Genomic DNA, 27808 nt, shown 5'->3' with positions numbered 1-27808 from the left:
CAACTCATCTCTGCACTTGTGATAATTCTGCCTGACCCGACCAGAGGAAAGTCTGGCTTGGGAATTGAATTGTGGATCTGTTCATTGAGAGCTGAAGCTGGAGGCTTTAAAATGTACCCTTGAGGTGAGGAAGCACTTTCCACTTCTCTTTAAACCTTTTAAATGTGTCCTCATCCCTTCATTTCATATATCTCTCAATAAATAACAGGATTTCTTGTCATCCAGTGATGGTCCTCCGTATGTCATACTGGTAGGGAAAGTCCTCACTGGCTGGAATGGGCCAGAAAGTGGTGTTTCCAAGGAAGATAACATACACTTTGCAAAAGAAGTGAGAATAAATGGGTTGTTCCATTTTCTCCAGAAAACAAAGACAGAACAAATTCAACATAATACTCTGATGTATACACATGTTGCCAGAATTTGTGTTTCAGAATCTATAATGATAAGTTGGTGTCTTTGAAGTCAAGCAGGTAGATCTGAGAACAGTGAAGACAGCACTTGGAAGCCAGAGTGGGACTTAAGGCCTTTACCTGGCACGTGGATTAAGGTAATTAAACAAAAATTCAGTATCTCCTAAATCCATACTGAGTTACCTCACGTCTGGAAAGAGAATCATGATTTTAAATAAATGAGAGTCTAGTGTCTACATCTGGTGGTCAGACTCACCTGACACCCGCCTCAGGGACGTGACTGCCAGCCCCAGCCCCACCCTGCTGGCCTGTGCTCCCCGCCTGGTGCCCAGCACACTCGCCCTCGGGGTGCTGCCTTCAGACACCCCCACCCACTGGCCAAGGCTGGTGCTCTAACGCAAAGGGCTTTACACGGAGCTCTACCCGTATTTGCGCAGGCAGGAGGAAATCTGTTTCAGGGAGCCCTGCTCAGGAAAGACCGCTTTACATCGCCTCCTTCAGCTTCAAAAAGAGGACGGCTGTGTGTTCTGTGACTACACCCGCTTTCCCTCACTGGGATCTCTGTGAATAAAGGGCTGGTTATTTTGCTGTGCTCCAGTACACGACCGTGCTTCCCTCAGAACAACTGCTTGCGCTTTACTTTACTTCTGTATTCAGTTGCTGTCAGTGCTGTTTAATCAGTTTTATTAACACATAATTTACATTCAATAAGAGTTATCAACTTTAAGTATACAATTTGATGCATTTTGACAAGTATGCATAGTAGAATATCTATCACCACAATGAGTTATAGAAGATTTTCTTTATGTCCATTTTAGTGCAGCCCCCATGACCCCTGGGAATTGGCACCCATATTTCCTTTTCTGTCACTGTGTCTCTGCTTTTCTAGAATTCATTGCAGACTTTCGCATCCATTTTCTTTCACTCAGCATATGGCTTTCCATATTCATTCATGATGTTGTGTGCATTGGCTGGTCATTCGTTTTCGTTGTTGAGCAGTATGTCGTTGTACTGATATGTGACAGCTGATTCTGTTTTTCGCAGTTAGAGACTATTATAAATAAAGCTGCATGCACCCTCCCCCAGGTCCTGCAGGCCTGGGGGCTTCCCTTGTGGGCCCTGCCTTGCGCTCCCTCTGCTGGACAGGCCCCACCAGTAGGCAGAACACCACTGGCACGGCGGGGGTAGAGAGGTGGGGGTCGGTTTCCCTCTGTCCTGTGGGGTCACCGAGGGCTGGCTGCTTAGGGGGCTCTCTCCCCACAGCTTCTCCTTCCAGACTCCAGTCCTGTCTGCTGACAACCCCTGCAAGAATCTGGCGGCGGATGGGGGCGCTGCTGTTGCTGCTCTTGGGAACTTGATCATTTTTAGTGTTTTCTCTGCATTCTGTCCTTCCCTGAATCAGCAGTTGCTCAGTGACCAATCTGAGTGTGCCTCGATGTACTTCTGCCTGATGCAATCTGTACCCCACAGAAGCCTGGCCTTTTTTGAGAGCTGGTGGGTGGATGGTGCAGCAGAAGGCCACTGTGACTGGGGGCTTCTGGGGTACAGCTGGGATAGGGAAAGGAGAGGACGTGCAGTATGTACCTCCAAATAGGGAAACCTTGGGTGTAGCACCGTTCCTTTCCCTCCTCCCAGCTACCCCAAGTGAAATCTGGAGGAATTATAATTAGGGGTGGCCTTAATTATAATCAGAAAGAAAAGTGGCCCTCCAAGTCCTGCCTGGAGCATGGGGGCTGGAGGGAGAGGCGCCATGCTTCTCGGGTCCAGGTGGAGGTGTGCGTCCCTGGGGTGGTCCTTCCTGCTTCAAGGCTCATCTGGAGGAGCTGTGGCCTTGAGAGTGCAGCTCTAGAGTCAGGCTCCAGGCCCGCAGGCCAGCACCACCACTTGTGCCCTTAGGCCCTGGCTCTAGAGTCAGGCCCCAGGCTCACAGGCCAGCACCACCACCTGTGCTCTGAGGCCCTGGCTCTAGAGTCAGGCTCCAGGCTCACAGGCCAGTGCCTCCACTTGTGCCCTTAGGCCCTGGCTCTGGAGTCAGGCCCCAGGCTCACAGGCCAGTGCCTCCACTTGTGCTCTGAGGCCTTGGCACAGACTGGCTGACTCCTCTGTGTCTCAGTCCCATCATCTTTAAGAAAGCTGTGATTCCGGTACCAACCCATAGGACTGAGGGTTAAATGAGTCAACGACGCACAGTGCTTAGAATAATCCCAGCACAGTCTGGGCTCCATAAGTGCTCGGACCCCTGCTCCTGCTCCCTCTCCTACCCGCCTCCCCCTCCCCTCCCCCTTCCTCCCCCTCCCCCCTCTCCTCTTCTTCCTCCCTCATTCTTCACTCCTTCCTTTACCCTACCAGGGTTCCCCAGGACTCCCAGGTGCAGCTGAGGCCCCAGGCAATGGTGGGGGTTCCCTGATGAGCACCTCCCAATCCAGGATTCCTCCTGGGATTTTACATCCCCTCCAGGACAGGAGCTGCATTTTCCCTGCTACCACTTCACAGCTCACCGTCTCCTTGAAAGGGCAAAGTGTGGGGCAGCGAGGAAGGCAGGTAGGACTCCCCTGAATATTTGGACATGTAGGAAGGTGTCTCGGCGTCTGAGAACACTTCTGCTTTGTCCTGTGTTCCTTGCTGCTCTTATACGTTCAGAGGAAACCCTGCTTCCAGGTGGTGATATTTACTGGTAAGTCCTCGTGCTTTATTCAGTAGCTTAACAGAAAACAAGTCCCCTTTTAATGCCGATGTACCTTAAGCATCCCAAGCAAGCTCCCATCCCTGGGCACTTGCTCTCTCTGCTCCTGAATTGGCCTCCCAGTCAAGCCTATGCTCCCAAGGCGTTTCTCAGAACCTCTACTAGATGAACCCCTGGGGGCGTCAGCACCCCGCTTCCACCCCTTCCCCTCCTCTCCCCCGGCTTTTCTTCCTACTGAACTTTAAACTGTATGCTTGCTTTTTGTCTCCCTTCTCCACTAGAAAAATCAACTCCTTGGGGTCGGGGACCTCTGCTGCTTGCTCCCCTGTGTCAGGGCAGATGGAGATCACCCACTGTGCCCTGCATCCTCCTGGCGCACTGTGGCAGCCATGGCACCTGACCCTGGCCTGAAGTCCACTCCAGGGTCTCTGGAAGAGTGGGGCGTACTAGTTCCCTGGGTCCTGGAAGAGCCCCCTCGCCTCACAGCGTTATGGTCCCCCCACACTGCTAGCCCTTGGAGATGGCACTCTCCCTGGGTGATTTTCCTAACCTCGCCCTCACCTCGGTGAAGGTCGCCTTCAGTGACATCTCCTCATATCACTGCTCAGAATGCCCATTGTTCCAGGCCTCAAGCCTGACTGACCATGACTACTGCTCCGGCATCTATCAAGGGCTCAAGAACACTGGCTGCATGTTTTCAAACAGCAGATAACTTGTTCCAAAAGGAATACTTTCTTAAAGGGAGAGAGATTACCATAGTGTCTACTCCCCAGTACATGGAACCTGTTTCCCCAAAGTATTTCAGAATTTAGAAAAAAGTGGTTTTTAACTAATTATATTCCTTGTATTTCTAATCAGTCAGAATGGAGAATACATTTATAGATAAGGCCTATTCAAATCTCTGAGTTATGGGTCCTTCTGGGGGCTTTTGAAGCTACTTTTTCTCATTCTCATTTATCTTCTCTAACCCTAGAAGCCCCAAACATAGGACCTTATCCAAGTCCTCAGGGACCTGAATCCACACCTGTCTTCCACCACTAACTTGGCCCTCTGGCACCTGGGAGCCCACATCCTCGTCCTAAGTCTCTCTGCCGTCGACTTACTCCTGACCGACAGTGCACCGTGGTGGGCAGCGTGTCAGTTCTCGTTCTGGAAAGAGTCCAGATTGACAAGGCATAATCCGCAGACTCTTCTGCAAGCGCTTCTCCAAGCCGGCTTCCCCAGGCCCCGTGTGAGGGAGGCAGCTGGACATTTGAATGGAGAAGGGAGACAGCAGCCATAAAGCCAAGCTCTTCCTCTCCACCCCACTTGGCATGGGCCAAATTCTAAAATGCTAGGGACATGAAAACAGACCCTACTGAAAGAATGCTGTGAAAATTCTTCAGCAGCTACAGCTTAGATTTTTAATCCTTCTGAAACCATTCATAACATCATAGAGGATAGGAAATCCAGAAAAATAAGATAGTAGATACAACAAAGTCATCCCGTAGAACCCCCGAGTGTGAACAAGTAGGGAATGCCTCAGCTGTTCTATGTGCTGCATGTTGTCAGCATGAGGGAAACAAGAGACTGTGTGATGATCTAAAAGCAGAATCCATCAGCATCCCGGTGAGGACACTGGTAGGCACAGCTGGGGGCCAGTCTGAGAGGAGCAGCTGAAACTGACACGGGCTCTTCTTTCTCCAGTTCCCCAGTGAATGCAAGGTCCTCTGTCATGTTTTGAGGGCTTGAGCAAGCTGAGCCTTGTGAGCTGTGAAAAACAGCCATCTGAAGATCCCTTACAAGACAGAGCTGTATGCAGGGAGGAAATCTGCTGGGAAGAGAAGCCGAGCTGAACAGGACAGGGCCAGTGGGCCAGTGAAATGGGAGGCCCAGATAAGGTGGAGAGGGGACAGAGCCGGGTGGTCACGAAAGCACCCAGTCATGCTGTTGCCCATTTTACTTATGCAGCAGAAAGAGCGACAGAGGTGAACTAGCAAAGCTCTACTGATCTCTCCTTTCTAAAGTCTAGGAAAACCAATTTCATATAAAAATGAGCAACAGGAAAGGATTCTAGCTGAATCCCATATGATGTTTGTAGACCAATGAGAGTAAGGAACAGAATAGAATCCTTACAGCAAAGAATGTCAGAAAGACATGCTCACAGAACAGATGAAACTACAACCTAACCCCCTCCAGATACTTAAGAATAATCAGCATAAGAAAATAATTAAGGAAGCTCAGAAAGGAGGCAATGTAACTGAGGAAAGAAGTGGATTTAAAAATGAAGCAGAAGCTGGAAGGACCAAAGAGCACACAACCCACAGATCATGCCTTCAGAGCAACAGAGGGCAAATAGAAGGGGAGGTGACCTTAACCTTCAATTCACCCAATAAACAAAAAATGATTTCCATGATGATAGACTGAAACATGAGAAGTAAATCTTCGGGTGTGTAACATGGGAGAATATCTTCCTGAGCTCAGGAGGGAAGGCATGAAACATGGAGAAAAGGGCTGATAACTTGTGCTACATTCGAGTGAAGGCTTTCTGTCCATTGACAGAGACCATTATGGGAAGGAACAGGCTGCCCAAGGAATGGGAGGTGCCCACATTACTTACACTGAACAAAGAAAGGGCCTCTATCCAGAATGTAGAGAACTTTCAAAGCAGTAGGATTTTTAAAAATGGCAAAGCAGTTGAATGGGCATCCCACAAAACAGGATGTCCAAACTGATAAATACATACATGAAGAAGACACTCAAACTAGTTGGTTATCAGGGAAATTCAAATTCAAATCACAACTAACTAACACTATATACCCCCCAGGATGGTTGAAATAGGAAATGCAAACAGAAATGGTGGGATGGAGAGCAAAGGAACTACTGGAATTTTCATTCTGAGGGCTGGAATATTGACTGGTAAAGCCATTCGAAGAGCTGGCTATTAATATTGACTAAAGTGTAACATATACATGCACAAAGGTGAGCCAGAAATTTCACCTCTAGGTATATGCCCAACAGAAACACAGTGCATCAAAACTCAGCCATCTACAGGATTGAATGTGGCAGCTGTCATTAATAGTGCCAAGTGAGAAACGACACAGATATCTGTCAACAGTGGGGGAAAACTGTAGTATATTCATATAATGCTATAGTATAGAACAATGATAAACTACTGCTAGACCCTACAGCAGGTTGAATGGTATGAATAAAATGCTGAGCAAAAGAAGTGAAACAGAAGTATATATACTTATCTTGTTCCAGATCAAAAGCAGCCAAAGTGAATTTATGGTATAAGCAGTTAGGACCGAATTCCCTTTGGAGAGGATGTGAATAGTGACTGAATCAGGATAGGGGTTCTATTTATTCCCTTGTTGGTGGTGGTTACATGGCTATGTTCACTTTGCAAAACGCAGAGTATACACGTATTTGTGTACTTTTATGTAGACATATTGTTTATCAACTTATAAGTTTATGTAAATACCATGAGTATTAAAATATACCTGTATCTCTGTGAAAATTCTATAATCATAGACTATATTATGGGTAAAGTACATAGCAGAATATACTAACCAGAACGGTATCATGAAGAATGTTTTTGCTGACGATTTGCTTTTTCTCCCATGCACAATTACTCTTACTTATTTAAAATTAGTTTATCCTCATACTCTGATTATCTACGGCTCAGTGTAGACTGGCAAATGGGTTAAAAAAAAAAAGAAAACCCAAAGAACCCTACTAGGATTCTATTATCAGCCTAGAATTTAAGCATGTGTTAGTCAGGTATCCAATAAAAAAGCTTTTAGAAGAAAATTTCAAGGTGTTAATTGGTCCCTCAGGGGCACTTAAAGTTTCTTTTCTTCTGTAGTTTCTTTGAAGCTTTGATTGGCTGCAATAAAGATGCATCCACTGATGTGAGTCCCTGATCTAATTGTCTGAAAGCATAAAAGATCTTAGTCAATAGGCTCAAGATGAGATTGACCTGCATTTCACGCATTTTACAAAGTTTGCTTCTTTATAAGATTTATAAATCCCCCTTACTCTAAGGAATATTTCACCAAGTCTGTGCAGTACATTCTGTTTTAGAGATGACCACTGAATCATACACTATTAGAGGCCTTAAGTGCCCTTGGAAGCTGGCACTCCACCACAGACTTAGTAAATTCAGATAATGTACAATATGTAACGTCAGGCTGGAGGTAGGAGAATTCACTGCTGTGCTGAGACCACAGTGCTGGCTAAGTGTCATAGGTAGTTTCCCAAGGCCTGTCAGTATAATGCCTAAAAGGAAGCTAACTCTATATTCCCATCTCAGAAGTAAGATAAGTAAGCTACACATATTCGAGAGTGGCAAACACTTCCAATGCCCTTTTATAAGCCACTTCTTTGCCAGGTGCTGGGGATACCAAAGTGATCAGATCATATCCACAAAATTAATTTCTAATCCTGCAGGCAGGACAGACAATTAAACTTTCAATTAGAGTTCACAGGGTGCGGCGGGGCTGATACAGGGTAATTGCTGGCCGCTCAACATCCTTCAACAGATCAGCAACACATTTCCCACCTTTTTCTGGGTAGGGATGGGGGAATGGTGGGCTGCACGACTGGAAGCCCTCTCATCTGTCCCTGGCCACTTGGAAATTTGCCGGCCTGAATCCTGGACCAGACACTGCGCTCTCAGAACTGACCCAGTGGCCCTTTATGGAAAATAATCCAACAAACCGGTATTGAGTGTTGACGATGCCGGATCCAAGTTAGATAAGGGCACGGGAAATGTGTGTGTGTATGTGAATTTTTACAACAAAACTTACTGATTCCAAAAATTGTTACATGAATTCTTCTGGTTCTATGTTCACAATTATGCTGTTAATAGGTACAGTTTATTTCCTTCTCTCCATTACTCATGTGTATCATTTCTTTTTTTCAGACACGGACTAGGACCTCCAGTACAATCCTGAATAGCAGCAATTACAGTAGGCATTCTTTTCTTGCTCTTTCAGTAATTCACTGTAAATATGGTATTTGTTTTGGGGGTCTGATCTACAAGAATGGCAATTTCATATGATTTAACTTAATAGATACCATTTTTAAGATTAATAGTGTTAAGATCTTTTTCATCATGAATAAAATTCATCAAATGTTATTTAAAAAATTATCAAGGGCCCAGGGCGGAGCCAAGATGGCGGAATGAGCAGAGCAGAGGAACTCTCCTCCAAAAACCACATAGAATTATGAAAATATAACAAAGACAATTTCCTAAAATAGAGACCAGAGGACACAGGAAAACATCCAGACCACATCCAAACCTGCGAGAACCCAGCACCTCACGAAGGGAGTAAGATACAGGCCCAAGACCGGCAGGACCCGAGCGCCCCTCCCCCCGGCTCCCGGCGGGTGGAAAGAAAGTGGAGCAGTTCTTTTTTTTCTTTTTTGGTGAGTGCTTTTTGGAAGCCTTAAAGGGACAGGAACCCCCAATAGCAGGGAAACAGGGCAGTAAGGCTAGTGAGCGGGTGCCTGAGACTGGCGCCTGTGGACAAAGAATATCACACATTTTTCCCTTTTTTTTTTGGCGAGTGCTTTTTGGAAGCCTTAAGGGGACAGGGACCCCAATAGTAGGGAAACAGCGCAGCAAGACCAGTGAGTGGGTGCCTGAGACCGTCGCCTGAGGACAAAGAAAATCGCGTGTTTTTTTCCTTTTTTTTTCTTTTCCCTCTTTTGTTGTTGCTGTTGTTGTTTTGGTCTGGAGAGTGCTTTTTGGAAGTCTTAAAGGGGCAGGACAGAACACTTAGCCCAGAGGCAGGAAATCTGGGGATCTCTGGGCACTCTAAACCCCTGGGCAACAGAGAGCACAGAGGCCCATTACAGAGATAAATAGCCTCCCGGCCGCTCCCCATCCAACGGGGCTCCACCATTTTGGAGGAGCAGCCCTAACCAGACCACGCCCACAGCAACAGCGGATATAAACTCTGTAGCAAATGGACAGGTAGTAGAAGCCCTGTCTGCGCACAGCTGCCAAGCATAAGCCACTAGAGGTCACTATTCTCCCAGGAGAGGAAGGCCACAAACCAACAAGAAGGAAAGCTCTTCCAGCTGTCACTCGTACCAGCTCTGCAAACTATCTCTATCACCATGAAAAGGCAAAACTACAGGCAGACAAAGATCACAGAGACAACACCTGAGAAGGAGACAGACCTAACCAGTCCTCCTGAAAAAGAATTCAAAATAAAAATCATGAACATGCTGACAGAGATGCAGAGAAAAATGGGATGAAGTCCGGAGGGAGATCACAGATGTCAGGAAGGAGATCACAGAAGTGAAACAATCCCTGGAAGGATTTATAAGCAGAATGGATAAGATGCAAGAGGCCATTGAAGGAATAGAAACCAGAGAACAGGAATATACAGAAGCTGACATAGAGAGAGATAGAAGGATCTCCAGGAACGAAACAACAATAAGAGAACTATGTGACCAATTCAAAAGGAATAATATTCCTATTATAAGGGTACTGGAAGAAGAAGAAAGAGGAAAAGGGATAGAAAGTCTCTTTGAAGAAAATAATTGCTGAAAACTTCCTCCCAAACTGGGGGAGGAAATAATCGAACAGACCACGGAAATACACAGAACCCCCAACCAGAAAGGATCCAAGGAGGACAACACCAAGACACATAATAATTAAAATGGCAAGGAAAAAGGACAAGGAAAGAGTTTTAAAGGCAGCTAGAGAGGAAAAGCTCACCTATAAAGGAAAACTCATCAGGCAAACATCAGACTTCTCAACAGAAACCCTACAGGCCAGAAGAGAATGGCATGATATATTTAATGCAATGAAACAGAAGGGCCTTGAACCAAGGATACTGTATCCCAGCATGACTATCATTTAAATATGATGGCAGGATTAAACAATTCCCAGACAAGCAAAAGCTGAGGGAATTTGCTTCCCCACAAACCACCTCTACAGGGCATCTTACAGGGACTGCTCTAGATGGGAGCACTCCTAAAAAGAGCACAGAACAAAACATACAACATATGAAGAATGGAGGAGGAGGAATAAGAAGGGAGAGAAGAAAAGAATCTCCAGACAGTGTATATAACAGCTCAATAAGCGAGCTAAGTTTGGCAGGAAGATACTAAAGAAGCTAACCTTGAACCTTTGGTAACCATGAATCTAAAGCCTGCAATGGCAATAAGTACAAATCTCTCAATAGTCACCCTAAATGTAAATGGACTTAATGCACCAATAGAAAGACATAGAGTAATAGAATGGATAAAAAAGCAAGACCCATCTATATGCTGCTTACAAGAAACTCACCTCAAACCCAAAGACAAGCACAGACTAAAAGTCAAAGGATGGAAAAACATATTTCAGGCAAACAACAGTGAGAAGAAAGCAGGGGTTGCAGTACTAATATCAGACAAAATAGACTTCAAAACAAAGAAAGTAACAAGAGAAAGAAGGACACTACATAATGATAAAGGGCTCAGTCCAACAGGAGGATATAGCCATTCTAAATATATATGCACCTAACACAGGAGCACCAGCATTTGTGAAACAAATACTAACAGAACTAAAGAGGGAAATAGACTGCAATGCATTCATCTTAGGAGACTTCAACACACCACTCACCCCAAAGAATAGATCCACTGGGCAGAAAATAAGTAAGGACACACAGGCATTGAACAACACACTAGAACAGATGGACCTAACAGACATCTATAGAACTCTACATCCAAAAGCAACAGGATATACATTCTTCTCAAGTGCACATGGAACATTCTCCAGAATAGACCACATACTAGCTCACAAAAAGAGCCTCAGTAAATTCCAAAATATTGAAATTCTACCAACCAACTTTTCAGACCACAAAGGTATAAAACTAGAAATAAATTCTACAAAGAAAACAAAAAGGCTCACAAACACATGGAGGCTTAACAACATGCTTCTAAATAATCAATGGATCAATGAACAAATCAAAATAGAGATCAAGGAATATATAGAAACAAATGACAATAACAAACACAAAGCCCCAAACTTCTGTGGGATGCAGCAAAAGCAGTCTTAAAAGGAAAGTGTATAGCGATCCAGGCACACCTGAAGAAGGAAGAACAATCCTAAATGAATAGTCTAACATCACAACTATTGAAACTGGAAAAAGAAGAACAAATGAGGCCTAAAGTCGGCAGAAGGAGGGACATAATAAAGATCAGAGAAGAAATAAACAAAATTGAGAAGAATAAAAACAATAGCAAAAATCAACGAAACCAAGAGCTGGTTCTTTGAGAAAATAAACAAAATAGATAAGCCTCTAGCCAAACTTATTAAGAGAAAAAGAGAATCAACACAAATCAACATAATCAGAAATGAGAATGGAAAAATCACGACAGACCCCACAGAAAAACCAAGAATTATTAAAGACTACTATGAAAACCTATATGCCAACAAGCTGGAAAACCTAGAAGAAATGGACAACTTCCTAGAAAAATACAACCTCCCAAGACTGACCAAGGAAGAAACGCAAACAAATTACGAGCAAAGAAATTGAAACGGTAATCAAAAAACTACCCAAGAACAAAACCCCAGGGCCAGACGGATTAACCTCGGAATTTTATCAGACACACAGAGAAGTCTTAATACCCATTCTCCTTAAAGTGTTCCAAAAAATAGAAGAGGAGGGAATACTCCCAAACTCATTCTATGAAGCCAACATCACCCTAATACCAAAACCAGGCAACGACCACACCAAAAAAGAAAATTACAGACAAATATCCCTGATGAATGTAGATGCAAAAATACTCAATAAAATATTAGCAAACAGAATTCAACAGTATATCAAAAGGATCATACACCATGACCAAGTGGGATTCATCCCAGGGATGCAAGGATGGTACAACATTCAAAAATCCATCAACATCATCCACCACATCAACAAAAAGAAAGACAAAAATCACATGATCATCTCCATAGATGCTGAAAAAGCATTTGACAAAATTCAACATCCATTCAGGATAAAAACTCTCAGCAAAATGGGAATAGAGGGCAAGTACCTCAACATAATAAAGGCCATATATTGTAAACCCACAGCCAGCATTATACTGAACAGCGAGAAGCTGAAAGCATTTCCTCTGAGATCGGGAACCAGACAGGGATGCCCACTCTCCCCACTGTTATTTAACATAGTACTGGAGGTCCTAGCCACGGCAATCAGACTAAACAAATAAATACAAGGAATCCAGATTGGTAAAGAAGAAGTTAAACTGTCAGTATTTGCAGATGATATGATACTGTACATAAAAAACCCTAAAGACTCCACTCCAAAACTACTAGAACTGACATTGGAATACAGCAAAGTTGCAGGATACAAAATTAACACACAGAAATCTGCAGCTTTCTTATACACTAACAATGAACCAATAGAAAGAGAAATCAGGAAAACAATTCCATTCACCATTGCATCAAAAAGAATAAAATACCTAGGAATAAACCTAACCAAAGAAGTGAAAGACTTTTACTCTGAAAACTACAAGTCATTCTTAAGAGAAATTAAAGGGGACACTAACAAATGGAAACTCATCCCATGCTCATGGCTAGGAAGAATTAATATCGTCAAAATGGCCATCCTGGTAAAGCAATATACAGATCTGATGCAATCCCTATCAAATTACCAGCAACATTCTTCAATGAATTGGAACAAATAATTCAAAAATTCACATGGAAACACCAAAGACCCCGAATAGCCAAAGCAATCCTGAGAAAGAAGAATAAAGGAGGGGGGATCTCACTCCCCAACTTCAAGCTCTACTACAAAGCCATAGTAATCAAGACAATTTGGTACTTGCACAAGAACAGAGCCACAGACCAGTGGAACAGATTAGAGACTCCAGAAATTAACCCAAACATATATGGTCAATTAATATTTGATAAAGGAGCCATGGACTTACAATGGCAAAATGACAATCTCTTCAACAGATGGTGCTGGCAAAACTGGACAGCTACATGTAGGAGAATGAAACTGGATCTTTGTCTAACCCCATATACAAAGGTAAACTCAAAGTGGATCAAAGACCTGAATGTAAGTCATGAAACCATTAAACTCTTGGAAAAAAACATAGGCAAAAACCTCTTAGACATAAACATGAGGGACCTCTTCTTGAACATATCTCCCCGGGCAAGGAAAACAACAGCAAAAATGAGCAAGTGGGACTACATTAAGCTGAAAAGTTTCTGTATAGCGAAAGACACCATCAATAGAACAAAAAGGAACCCTACAGTATGGGAGAATATATTTGAAAATGACAGATCCGATAAAGGCTTGACATCCAGAATATATAAAGAGCTCACACGCCTCAACAAACAAAAAACAAATAACCCAATTAAAAAATGGGCAGAGGAACTGAACAGACAGTTCTCTAAAAAAGAAATACAGATGGCCAACAGACACATGAAAAGATGCTCCACATCACTAATTATCAGAGAAATGCAAATTAAAACTACAATGAGGTATCACCTCACACCAGTCAGGAGAGCTGCCATCCAAAAGACAAACAACAACAAATGTTGGCGAGGCTGTGGAGAAAGGGGAACCCTCCTCCACTGCTGGTGGGAATGTAAATTAGTTCAACCATTGTGGAAAGCAGTATGGAGGTTCATCAAAATGCTCAAAACAGACCTACCATTTGACCCAGGAATTACACTCCTAGGAATTTACCCTAAGAACGCAGCAATCAAGTTTGAGAAAGACAGATGCACCCCTATGTTTATCGCAGCACTATTTACAATAGCCAAGAATTGGAAGCAACCTAAATGTCCATCGGTAGATGAATGGATAAAGAAGATGTGGTACATATACACAATGGAATACTACTCAGCCATAAGAAGAGGAAAAATCCTACCATTTGCAGCAACATGGATGGAGCTGGAGAGTATTATGCTCAGTGAAATAAGCCAAGCAAAGAAAGAGAAACACCAAATGATTTCACGCATCTGAGGAGTATAAGAACAAAGGAAAAACTGAAGGAACAAAACAGCAGCGGAATTACAGAACCCAAAAATGGACTAACAGGTACCAAAGGGAAAGGAACTGGGGAGGATGGGTAGGCAGGGAGGATAAGGGGGAGGAAGAAGAAGAGGGATATTAAGATTAGCATGCATAGTGGGGGGAGGGAGAAAGGGGAGGGAGGGCTGTACAACACAGAGAGGACAAGTAGGGATTCTACATTTTGCTATGCTGATGGACAGTGACCGTAATGTGGTTTTTAGGGGGGACCTGGTATAGGGGAGAGCATAGTAAACATAGTATTCTTCATGTAAGTGTACATTAAAGATTAAAAAAAAAATCAGTTCCTGTGTGCTGACCTCCAATGAGTTCTGCACAGTGGTATAGAGGGCATGTCAAAGTGTGGGCAAAGGGTCTGTTTGTTTCTATGCAGAAGATCAAGGCCTAGCTTGGCTACCCAGAAAATGAACTAAGATACGATATGAGGAGGAGCTTCCGGCATCAGCACTCTCTGGAGGACTTGTGCCGGGGGATGATCATCAAAAAGCCTCCACAGGGATCTGTGTGATGCTGCAGGTGTGGCTGTGTCCACCCCACCGTTTCCTGGACTTGCCACTGGAATGAGGAGGGAGATCTCTAGGCTGGCATGTGCATACAGTGAGACAATGAATTTGACCGGATCTGTACTGTTGGAACTCAATCAGGAGTTGGGAGGGGTGCAAGTTGTAGCGCTCCAAAATCTTACGACTATAGACTATCTACGGTTAAAAGAGCATATGGGATGTGAACAGATCCCAGAAATGGGTTGCTTTAGTTTGTCTGACTTCTCTCAGACTGTTCAAGTACAGTTGGACAATATCCATCATATCATAGACTAATTTTCACAAATGCCTAGGGTGCCTAAATGGTTTTCTTGGCTTCACTGGAGATGGCTGGTAATTATAGATTTGCTTTGTTTATGTCACCCTATTCCTATTATGTTAATATGTGTGCGCAAGTTAGTTAGTAGTTTAAAACCTATACATGCTTAAGGTACTCTACAAGAAGATATGTCAAAGAAATAATCAACCCTCCCATGTTTTCTTCCATCTGCTACCTCTATAGCTTTTCTTCCTCCTTCCTAATTACAACCCTTAAATAGAATTCGTGCCTCATATCGAATTTACCGAGTATCATAATTCCTCCAGGTGGTAAAGATACCTTGAGACAAGTGCTGGGCATAGAAGCCACAGGGCATAAATCTGCAAAGAAGTAAAAAGCTAAGCTTTTCAAACAATATGGCTTCTCTCTTACTTACCAACTTTACATTTCCCTGTATGGCCCCGGAAGATGACTGGTTAGCCAGAGATGGGTAAGATTCCTCAAGGGAGGAACAACCTAAGACAGGCACAGTCGCAGGGGGGCTATCAGGTGAGAACTTGGGGAACAACAGTGGTGAAGCTTAGAACCTCACCCCCCCTGTGTTGAGAGAAAGCTTCTGCATCCATGGATGTTTTATTGCCTTGTCTAGCTCGGATTAGCACATAATCTACAGGCACACACCTGATCATCTACAATTGCTCTCTTACAACACTAAACTATGATTTCTACCTTTATCTCGCTTCTACCTACCACTTCAGCAGTTTATTAAAAATAAAAATAATAAAGGGAGAAATGTAGGATCCACATATAAATCAAGTATAAAAATCATACGAATATTCATATTTGACCTGATTGTTTATAGTTCATAATGCGTGATCAAAACCGAAAGTTTCTGTGATGACTGCCCTTGTACTGTTCACCATGTAAGAACTTATTCACTATGTGAGAATTAGTTCACCATGTAAGAACTTGTTCGTTATGCTTCAGAAGTTTGGAGACTGAAGAGAACTAGGCTTGAGATGGATTAATGACTGTGCATTGAGCATTGACCTCCCTATACAGAATTTTATTGTTGTTAACCATTTGATCAATAAATATGAGAGATGCCCTCTCAAAAATAAAAATAAAAATAAGAAATAAAAAATAAAATTATCAAAAAGTCATTGAATTTTTCTCCCTTTTTAGTTAATGCCCTGAATTATATTGACACCATCCTACCTAGAAATGATGTCTGGCTACAGAGGTCTTAAAATTGTGTTTTATCATGTTTTTTCAGTAATAGACTTGAATTTTTACAGCAGTTTTAGGTTTACAGAAAACCTGAGCAGGAAGTACAGAGTTCCCGTACAGCCTAAGCATCCCTCATTATTAACATCTTGCATCGTGATTAGCATGCTATGGTACATTGGTTACAATTAATACATCAACATTGATACATTATTAACCAAAGTCCATAGTTCACATTAGGGTTCACTCTTTTGTTGTCCATTCTATGGGTTTTCACAAACACATAATGTCGTGGGTCCTCCATTTTAGGGAGTTTATACAGAGTAGTTTCCCCTGCCCTATAATTTCTATGTGCTCTGCTGTTTCTCCCCTCTTCCAGCCTCCTGAACCCCAGCAACCACCAATCATTTCACTGTCTCTATAGTTTTGCCTTTTCCAAAATGGGATATAATTGAAATCATACAGTAGGTGGCATTTCAAGTTGGTATCTTTCACTTAGCAACACACATTGAAATCTCTTCCATCATTGCGTGGCTTGATAGCTCATCTCACTGAATGTAGTATCCCCTCCTATTGATGTGCAATTGTTTGCTTATGCATTCACTGATTGAATGACATGGCGGTTGTTCCCAAGTTTTGGCAATTTTGACTAAAACTGCTCTACACACCCATGTGCAGGCTTTTGGGTGGACATAAGTTTTCAACTCATGTGGGTAAATACAAAGGAGCACTGCTGCTCGTATGATAAGAGTATGTTTACCTTAGTAATAAAGTACCAAGCTGTCTTCCAGAGTAGCTGCACCATTTTGCATCCATACAGCAACGAACGAGTTCCTGTTGCCGCATCCTCATCGGCATTTGGTGTTGTCAGTGTTCTGGATTCTGGCCATTCTCATAGGTCTGTGGTGGTACCACGTTGTTTCAATTTGCAATTCTCTGATGACATATGATGTGAAGCATCACTTCATATGTTTATTTGCCACCTGAATTTTTTCTTTAGTGAAATGTCGTTGAGATCTTTTGTACATTTTTTAGTTGGGATGTTCGTTTTCTTACTGTTCAATTTTAAGAGTTCTTTGCATATTTTGGGTACCAGTGCTTTATCAGATGTGTGTTTTGCAAATATTTTCTCACAGTCTGTGGCTTGTCTTCTTTCTTTGACGGAGCAGTGTTTCATTTTAATAGTATTCAACTTACCAACTTTTCTTTTCATGGATTGTGCCTTTGATATTTTATCTAATAGGTAATCACCAAAACCAAGGTCACCTAGATGTTTTATAGTTTACGTTTGCATTTTACATTTAAGTCTTTGATCTGTTTTGAGTTAGTTTTTGTGAGTTGTTAAGTTCTTTGCCTAAATTTCTTTTTTTTTTGCATGTGGATGTCCAATCGTTCCATCACCATTTGTTGAAAAGACCCCCCTGTCTTCATTAAACTGCCTTTGCTACTGGTGAAAGATCAGCTGGCTGTGTCTCAGGCTAGTCCACATCAAGCCTCCAGCAATCCATCAACTGCAGTTAAGTGTCCCTACTGGGCTCCATCACCAGTTTCTGCTCCTGCAAAGCAGTGATTCTCTGCATCTATCTCCCCTCCAGTTATTAGATCAGCCTTTGGCCTATGACCCCAATACTCTGATATATGTAAGAAGAATTTTTTGGTTTATTTAGCTTTTTTTCTTGTTAGAAGTCCATGAGTGATGGCTTCCAAGCTCTTCACATGTTGGCCTGGCAATGGAAATTTGCATCTGTCTTCTCTTTTTTTCAATACATTCCTGTTCCACATTTCTCTTAGCTTGGAGAAAGTGATGATTTTCTCACTTAGAGGAGAGAGAAATTGTCACTAAGCAGGAGCACAGCTATGTTCCAACTTCATCTTTCATTGCTCTGCAATGGCCCTTCCCACTTTGTGAGTGCAGGTGGTTCTAAGGAGGGTGTGTGGGGCTGCAGGCGGGTTTTGTTCTTCTCTGAGGGCTTCCTCATATTTGTGTGGAGTATTTCTAACTTTCTAAGCAGACGCACCTTGTTGTCTTGCAATTAGCAAGAATGAAAGATTTTCTGCTGAATCTCTTCTTGTTCTGTCCTCTCACCCACACACACTCTCAATCCTTCTATTTAAGGAAATTTCAGAAGCCTGCCCCTCACCCCTCAGCTGCCCTGGCAGTTTGAGTGTTTGGATTCCGATGCTGAAAATGCTCAGCTTGAACTACAAGCAGGCCCTGCAGACCTTAGCTACCATCAAAGCAACATTCAGCATGCCTGGAGGGAAGAACTGAAGGAGCAAAAGGCACACCTGTTTGCCATGACCTTGAAGGTGTCCTTCCCTCAGCACCTGCGATCCAGTGCCACCTCCTCGTGACTCAGTCTCCGCCCTGGCCCTGGCCACTATTCCTGCCTGATCCTCCTGGAGCTGACCCTTCCTGCTGGCCAGCTGGTATCAGTCAGACTCTCTGTTCTGTGGTCATCACTGAGACCCTGGTTGTCACTGGCTTATCCATCTCTCAGATATGAAAACTGATGCATCTCCTGCTTAAGCGAAGAGGACTGTTACTTACAGGCAGGTTATGCAGTTGATGCTCCCAAATCTCACCTGGTTGTGCATCACCAATAATAATATAGCTGCATTTCTTAACCCTTGCTGTGTCCCAGGCTGTTCTGAGCAACTGATACCTCGTCTACTTAAATCATAACAACAACCTTACGGAGGAGGTACTACCTGTATGTTATGTACTAAAACAATAGCAAAAACAACAATAACCTGAAGCGGAACCCAAGAATGGACTAACAGTTACCAAAGGGAAAGGGACTGGGGAGGATGGGTGGGAAGGGAGAGATAAGGGCAGGGAAAAAGAAGGGGGGCATTACAATTAACATGTATAATGTCGGGGGGGGGCATGGAGAGGGCTGTGCAACACAGAGAAGACAGGTAGTGACTGTACACCATCTTACTACCCTGATGGACAGTGACTGTGAAGGGGTTTGTGGGGGGGACTTGGTAATGGGGGGAGCCTAGTAAACATAATGTTCTTCATCTAATTGTAGATTAATGATATAAAAAAATATAACCTGAAGTGTAGAGACATTGAGTGGAGTCTGGCTTTTCATCAACTACCCTGACTCTGAGGAGTGCTGGGCCACTCCCGTCTCAGGCACGTCTCCTTCCCTCCAGGGTCCCATGCAGGGTGACAGCCGCTCAGGAGACCTCACCTCTCCACCAGCTCCGCCTCCTTAGTGCACCTACTCGTTCTGCTTGGTCCTGGCTTAACTCCTTTGATGGCTTCCTGGGCAACCTAAAATAAAACCCAAATTCCATGCCACAACCCCCAGCTCTGTGGCCTGGGACCCCTGATCCACTGGCCACCCCCACGTTCCCTGTCCACCTGGCCCAGCCGCACAGGCGTTCCCTCCAGACTGTGATTGCCTGACGGTCTCTTTCGTTGCAATGCCTGCTCTCCGGTGCAGAATTTCTCTCCTGACAGCTGCGTGCCGACTGCGCATCCTCAGGCTCAGACATCTCTACAGAAGGAGAGCGACAACCCACAGGCTCCTCTCACTCCATACCTTGGCTGGATTTTGTTCTTCCTTGTAGCAGTCAGAGCTATCATCTGACATGATCCTAGCCCATATAGCAGTTTGCTTGCTTATTTTCCTCTCTCTGTATGGAAGGTGACTCCCACAGGGTAGGGACCTCGGCTGCTCGGCTGGCTGGTATTTGACCCACGATCAGGACAGGGCTCAGTGTGGCGCGCAGCACAGAGGGCCTCAGGACACCCCGACATGATGATGCCTGATTAGACGCCTGTGGATTCTCCTTCAGAGCAACAGAAATAACCATACACACTGTGCCCTCTGACTGGGATGGCAGGGCCCCGTTGTGGTCCAGAGCTTGAAACTGGGGCCAGTGGAGCAGTAAGCCAAGCACAGGGCCCTCTAAGCTCAGGGCCCCATGACTGCACAGTGTGCACACCGAGGGGCCAGCCGCTGGGGTTATTTCTTCCCTGGCGGTGTTCCTGGGCCCCTCCTCTCACACAGAATGGCCCTCACATGTGGTTTCCGTATTTCTGTGACCGTGAACGCTGCTCATGGATAGGATCCATCTGCCAGCCCCTCCTGCCATCTGGTGCTCAGAACGAGAGGCTCCACTCCTGCGTGTTTTTCCTTGAACTGACTTGGGTGGTAACCTGCCGACCAGCCTTGGATGTAACAACCGAGCTTCTCATCAACACAGACTCCCATGCGTTTCTGGAAATTATACCACAGCTTAGCTGTTGTCAACCTGCCCCTAAGCACAACCCTTCTTTCACACTTGAAGTCAGGTTGATCAGGACATCCTATAGCTAACAAGGTGCCAGAGCTTAGTGCAGAACATTGCCACAAGGAAAGCAAGTCATTTCTATTAATTTTTATACGTCAAGGCCTTTCTGAATTCCATGGCGCTGCTGGCAGGCCATCTGGGTGACTCCACCAAGTTAGCAAAATTTACTTTGATACTTCACCCAAATCATAAATACAAACATGGAATATCAAGAGATAGATTCCTTGGAGTATAAAAGTTTTGCTTTTTAACCTTTAAGAGATCTTTGGGAAGCAGAAGCTAGTGTCTATCCTTAAATGCCTACGAAGTTCCAGGAAGCAGGAAGGTGAGACCCCTGCTCATGAGAGAGCTGTGAGTCAGCCAGAGAGACGCTGGGGGGAGGGCACAGCAGGCCTCGGGTAGGTGTGGTGGGTGATGCTGGCAGCGGGGGCAGACCTCTCTGGTCTGCTGGTGGGAGTGGGTGAGTGCTGAGGGGAGCTCTGAAGGACTCAGAGGAGGGGAGCAGAGGGCTTTCAAGGCCAAGAGGTGAGAAGACAGGGAGGCACAGGGTGTGTCTGGGAGAGACTGATGCCGAGGTCGCAGAGACGGGAGCAACACAGATGGCTGCTGAATTTAACACTGGGCAGCCTTGGGGGTCACCAGGAGGCTGTGTCCATGGGAGTGACTCTGTGACGGTGCCATAGAATCTCTGCGATACCTCAGGGATCTGGAGGGGCAGGAGGGTACACTCAGGGGCCAGAGGGGTCCTCCTGTGTGTCAAAGACAGACATTCCCCTTCTACACACTGCCGACAGCCCACTTACAAGACTTTTGTCCCTGGGGCATGCTGCTCTGCACTTCCTGCCCCATTTTCTGTGCCTCTGCAGCCTTTTCCAGATTCAGCAGCTCTCTGAGAAGCAAGTGGAAGGAGTGTGTCCCCAAAGAGGTGGTGGCAGGACCCGTGGCCCCAGCACCACCTGTGGCCCACACATGGGTGGTGCTGGTGAAGAACACCAGGCTGGTTTGGGGAACACAGTGTGAAGTCGCACTGTACCTTTTCCTGCATGTAAGCATCCTGCCTGCGCTCCCGCAGCCGCTCCCAGCTGCTCCCAGCATGGATGCCACAGAGGCCAACCGCAGTTCAGAGGAATGCAACTCAGCTCCCAGGGACTGCGGCTTCACCCATGGCCATACGGTCTGGTTGGCAGGTTCCCAGGCTCTCCTTTCAGAGCATTTTCTCTTACTGCAGACTTACCTCAGCCTGCCCGTGCCTGACCAGGGAGCTTGCTCTGGCCCTCTCCTCCTTCCTGGGAAGCTTGTGTCTCTCAGGGATGCATGGCTTCCTCACACGGCCACGCCCACTCCCGTGTCCTTGTGTCTCACAGCTGTGAGATAAAAGCAGAGGGCTAGGGCCACTCTGGGTCCTGGGGGCCTGGAGCAGCAGCTCTCATGTGCTTCCTGCGAATGCAGATTTGTGAGCTAAGTAGCCCCAGAGTGCTGCAGTCTCATGCGTGTCTTTCGGAGATTTGGTGATGGAGGGAGGAAGACCAGTAACCCTTGTGTTCTCACTAGCTGCCTGGAGGCGTGTTGCACATGGAGCCACATTTAAACCCCTAGACATGTTCATACAGGAACGTCAGTCCAGCATTTTTTTTGAGTCATGTGACCCAGGGTTTCCATTTATGGAGAAGCTGATGGTCCCAGATCCTTGCAGGTATTTTCTCAGCATTCCTTTGTAAACACTTCCACAGGCCTGTCCCTGTGCCTTCCCAGCACCTACCTGTATCCCCCAACTGTAGTGAAACCACCCCCAGGGCAGGAGCTGGGGCTGTGCCTGACCCAGAATAGGTTATTAATAAACCATTGCAAATACTGAATCTTTACAAGTCTGAGTCATATGTGATGTCGAAGTTCTTGTTCTCAAACACTCAACGTAGGAGAGCAAGGCAGAGGCTTTCATTTAGAGATAAAGCAAGAGGACAGAGCTCCTGCTCAGGCCAGGAGGGCACAGGAGTCCGGGGTGGTGCCCTGTCTAGGGGTTTTATAGGCAGTTGAGAGACAAAGGGCTAGGGATGTACACCTGCCAAGTGGCCCCAAATGTTTATCTTTGAAGAGACATTAAGTTTCTTATTAGTCTTCTGGGTTATTTACAAGAAATGTACTGCTCTGATTTCCTCCCAGGATAGCAGCTTCCTGGTTTAGGAGCCTATCACTCAAGGCTGCCTGCTTTGCTCCCAAGGTGGGCTGAGTTATTGTCTGTTGTTAAAGAAGATGTTAAGAAAGTTACTTTATAACAAATTCCGTTTTAAAATGCAATCTTATTTTCAAGATGGAATCCTTCCTGTTTGTTTTGGGCTTGCTTGTTAAATTGCCCACGTGGCAAATCCCTTGACTAGGGCTGGAGGAAGAGAAGCAGCACCTGGGTAGAGTCAGAAAACCAAGCTGGGCCCCCCAGCAGGCCAAAGCAGATCTCAGAATATCTTGCTTTGTTGTTTCCTGAGGCCCTCACCCTACTCTGTCTAAACCCATGGTCCCTGCCTCATAAGCATGATTAGCCCTATTCTGAGGGGTTTTTTTTCTTTGTTTTGGAAGATTCAGAGTGGAGACTTATGTGTGTCTGACTCAGAAGTGCAGGCATTTTCATTGGCTCTATGGTGCCCTGTCATGAGAAGAGGGCAGAGAGCATCTGGTCGTTGTACTTCCAGGAGGGGATGCCATGCTGTGCTGCCTGGTTCCTGACTGACACACTCAAACCCCTGCTTTCAGAAGCATTGCCTGTTGACATTTTGCAACAATCCTCCCTGAAGGCTGGTGGCCCACCCAACACGATCCCTCTTCCTACTGGCAGCAGCATTCAATGACTGGTGAGTTCAGCATTACAAATGCCAATGTTGTAGCTCCAGTGGGAATGACACTGAAGGGTCATCCAGCTCCTGAGCAGCTGGTAGGATGGGCTGGCATCTCTCCTGCAGTTACATCGCAGTTTAACTTCCGCTTCAGCTCCCCTCAGTCCTGGGGTGCCATTTCAAGAGCACTTCTCAAGAAACGCCCTGCGTGCAAATCTCAGAATCTTGTGGGGTTTGTTTCCCTGGGGAACTCAGCCTACATCAGTTGGTACGGGATGTGGTCTTAGGATGCAGACTCTAAAATGGGATTTTGGAAATCTGTCGTCCATTGGAAGCCAGCCATGAGAGCCCATCACTGGTGGTAGATGAAGCATGTGGCTTTGGTGAAATTGTTAAAACCTTTTCACCGGGGATGATCTGGGCTGGAACACTGGTGGGAGAGAATGCCTTAGTGGGTGTACCTGTACCTCCTAGAAATAGCCATTTCAGCAGCTGGAGGAATTTGCAGGACATGTTAATTATTTTGGATTATGGAATAGGATGGCTCTTGTTGGAAGTATTCAGTGCATAATGTAAAGATGCTAAAAGGCCATGGTGATGATGGCACAAACATGTCCTCCAGGACCAGGTGAGCAGGGGGAAAGGAAGTACCCAGGCAGGGGAACCTCCCCATCACCGTCCATGGTACACCAGGTCTCACTTCAGGTTGCAGCTGTGGCTCTGTGGGCAGCCCCTACTAGCAGCTGGTAGAGTCTCAGAAAGACAGTCTCAGTTCACAGAAGCTTGATGTGTGCAAGACAATACCAAAGGGCTGTGACCCACTGTAAGCCCATGGGGTGACCTTGAAGACAATGGTGGTAGGAGGGCCTCCCGCTGGGAAGAACTGTACGTGGTGCACCTGGTCATCCACCTGTGCAGAAAGGAGAGTGGCTGGAGGATTTGCACATGGTCAGCCATGAGTAGCATGGCTGGTTGCTCAGGGCCAGAAAGAGAAAGCTGCCCTAGTACCTGCTGAGGCCTCTGCTGGCTCTGAGTTACTGCTCAGTATTCCCTGCTCCCCTTACCCCCACAGATGCCACTACATCTTGCAAATCAGGGAGTCTTATTTTAGAGTTCTGCAGACCCCAACCTCTGCCACCAAAAGGGGCAGAGGAAGATGGCAGGTAGCTCCATGTGCCAGGCATGGATTGGCAGAGTGGACAGTATCTTTGAGGGTCTCATGGGGAAGTGTCTTCACCTCATATGAAGGAAGGGGGACTTGATGTTCAGTCTAATAAGGTCAATAATGGTCACCAGCTAAGCAGGTTCTGCGAGGAAATGCCTCAATCTCTACCGTGGCTACTAGCAGAGGTAGGGAGACAGGAGGCATGGAAGATGAATCTTAGAAACCCTAGAGCAGCCGCTTCCCCCACCCCCCACGCCACCGCAACCAGAGTCACTTATGAAGCTGTGTGCCTCCCAGACCCACATAAAAACGTACGACTCTACAGTGCTATGCACCCAGGACATCCCCACCCAATCCCCTTTTCAACAGTGCAGGCCCCACAGACCAAGCTCAGGGTCCCAAGGACTCTCCACCCAGGCTGGTACCTAGGTAGGTAGGGCTGCGCCACCAAATCAGGGCTAGCAATTATCAGCAAGGGCTGCTTTCAGAGTCCTGTGAACTAAGACATCCCTGAGTCCCTCAGATCCCACTTCTGCAAGAATCCATCCAAATAGTGCACGGCTGAGAGTAGGACTGGAAGGGTGGAGGAAGGATAAGGGGGCGCTAATCAAGGCCTTGTTCATTTATCTGTTAGTGTGTGTTGGGGAGGGAGGTGTCTCTTGACCTTAGCAGCTTGGTGTCAGGCTGTCACCTCCTTTCACTGGCACCGTGAGACCCTGTGGTCTCTTCCTTCCTTCTTTCGTCTGGCTCCTCTCAGCTGCCTTTGGGAAGGAGCATGTTCTGACTTTGGAGGGATCAGGACCTCAGGCCTAAGCCCAGGGGCAGAAGGGTGGGTTGGCTATGACTCCTAGCTCTTGGCTACAATGAAGATCCCAAGTTCTCTTTGCCACCTTTGCTACCTCTCAGCACCTCAGCCTCCCCTGCAGAGGTGCAGAGCTGGGGTCCCCTGAAGAGCATTAACTTGTCAGTGCCTGGAGGCTCCGAGTGGGTGGGGATGATTGCTGGGATGCAGGGGTGCGTTCAGGGTACTGGCCCCTGAGCCCTCAGGGCCACCAGGAATCACCTGCTGAGGTGGAAAGGGACTCTGGAGCCCAGAGCCTGGGCCAGTTGTTAGAGGCTGCTGAGAACCAGCTCTCCCCCTTACTGCCGGCAGAGAGCAGGCATCCCCCAGGTTTTGTCTCACAGCCCTTCAGAGGCAGCGCCTCCCAGCCCCGGCCCTGTTCCGGATCTCCCTTCCAGCTGCCCACTGCACGCAAAACCAAGACCGCGCGCGCGCACGCACACACGCACACACACACACACACACACACACACACACACACACACACACACACACACACACACACACACACACACACACCACAAAAGTTCTCACCAGGAGGACATGGCATGGGTACTGATGGGGACGCATAAAGGGGTTCTTTGCGCGGCGGCAGCGCCTGTGGGGGTCGCGGGGCATGGAGCTCGGGGGCACTGACCTGCGGCGGTGACTCCGGATCGTCCCTAGCGTCCATCGCGGGCGGCGGCCCCTACGCGCCAGCCCCGTTGCCTCCAGGTGGCTGTCCCGGGCCGCGAGCGCCTCCCTCCCTCGGGGCAATCTGGCTCCGGGCCCCTGGGGGCCACTTCATGACCGCGGGTCAGCGCGCCCGCCTGGCCCGGCCAGCTCCTCCGGGCTCAGTGGAACTGCGGCCGCAGGCGGAGGGCGAGCAGGAGGCGGCAGGGAGGGGCGGGCGCGCGGCCGGAGCTGAGCAGACCCGGCCGGCACGGAGTCCCCTCGGCGGCGGTGCGCCGGTGCCGCCGCGGATGAGAGCGCCTCCGCCCCGGCACCGCCCCCACGCGGCCTGCCGCAAGCGGAGCTGCCGGCGGGACCGTGCAGCTACTGGTCGGTACCAACCTCGGCAGCTGCGGCGGGGGCGCGAGGAGGAGGCCGCCAGCCCCCGGGATTGGAATCACCCCCTTGCACACTTGCGCACCGTCCCTTTCCGGCGGGGGCGGCCCCGGCTCCGGGCGCTGCGGCGGGGGCTGCTGGCCGGGGTAGCACCCCCGGTCTCGGCTCTCGAGGGTTAAAGCTCTGCCGGCCAGCCGCCTGCACCCCCATCCTACCCCGCCTCCATCCTGGCTGTTCCTGGTGCCCAGCTTGGCAGCCTTTCTCAAACGGTGATTGTTTCCTGGCCGGGCAGTTGGGGTGGGGGGCGTTTCTCCCGGACCGCTAGGCAGAGCCTGGGAGCGGGGAGGGTGCGGCTCCCTCCTTGGCTTCAGGGACCCAGAGTGCGGGATGGCTGTTGGGGGCAGATGGTACGTGCCTCGGTGGGATGGAGATGGGGATCTTCAGGCACGGGGCAATAAAGCAGTCTCACCTGCGGGCCTTCTGCCTCCTGGAAGTGTACGTCGAGCTGCTGAGTGTCAGCACCGCTCACAGTGCCCCCTGACGGTCCAAAGGAAAGGCCAGAGGCGATTCTTGGGGTGGAGCAGGAGTTAGAATAGGACAAGGGTTGGAGCACAGGAGCCAGCAGGCTATCCAGGAGTTTCCCAGGGCTGCCTGGGCAAAGAAGCCGCTTCTCCGTCCTGGGCTGGGTGAGTGGGGTGGACTGGGGGACGTGTGACCAGTGAGTCCGTGCCTATGCACGCGTGTGTGCACGCATGTATGGGGGGTGCAGACCTAGCCATGACAGGTAGCCATCTATAGAGATACTTCTAGATGTTTTCGTGTCAACTTCCTAGACTTAGAAGCTGTCCTTATATACGCTTTAAAGGTTTGTATCCCAGGCTATTCCTCTTCCTGGACACCTGTGGTCAGGGCCATCTGTGCCTTCTCCATAGCGCCAGATGAAGACCAGTGCCTGTCGCTGGGGTTCTGGCCCCAGCAGGGCCAGAGTGTGTCAGAGATTTTAAGTAGCAGAATCTTCCACAAGGTCTGACACCTTCTTCCCTTTCCTGGTAACCAACTCTAGACCCACTGTCGGGCACTGTTGAATGAGAATTGTACCACGCCTGCCACCTTCTCTGTCCTGGTCAGTACTGAGCCAGGTCCTGCTTCTCCCAAGTATGTACAGGGGCTGGAGGGTGGGGTAGCAGTAGGGCAGGGGCTTCAGAATCAGCCACATTGGTCAAGACCTTAAGGTGAGGAAGGGACTCTACGGTCCACATCATCTCACAGACACTTGAAAAAATAACTAATTACTGCCTCTACGGACAACTGTCCCTCCCTCTCACTCCCTCTTCTGTTCCTGTGCTTAACAGCCCTCATTGCCAGCAAGGAAATTCTTTCAGATCTAACCTGAGTACCTCCTGCTGCACTGCAGGATCATTTCCTTAGTCTCTTAATAAGGCATAAATTATAGTGAACTCTACTCTGC

The 27808-nt window shown here is 47.1% G+C and overlaps 1 long non-coding RNA gene across 2 annotated transcripts in view; it reads right to left on the bottom strand.

The window, feature by feature from the left end:
• Window positions 1-24173, bottom strand: part of LOC140850010 (uncharacterized) — a 190763-nt gene extending 166590 nt beyond the window's left edge. For both annotated transcript variants that reach the window (XR_012132628.1, XR_012132627.1), the window contains exon 1: window positions 21697-24173. This is a non-coding gene — a long non-coding RNA (uncharacterized lncRNA). The remainder of the gene's footprint in view (window positions 1-21696) is intronic.
• Between the last annotated feature and the right edge of the window lie 3635 nt (window positions 24174-27808).

The sequence above is a fragment of the Manis javanica genome, chromosome 6, assembly GCF_040802235.1.
Source record: "Manis javanica isolate MJ-LG chromosome 6, MJ_LKY, whole genome shotgun sequence".
NCBI lineage: Eukaryota > Metazoa > Chordata > Mammalia > Pholidota > Manidae > Manis > Manis javanica.
The sequence above is the reverse complement of the archived record's forward strand: the minus strand, read 5'-3'. Positions and strand labels throughout refer to the sequence as shown.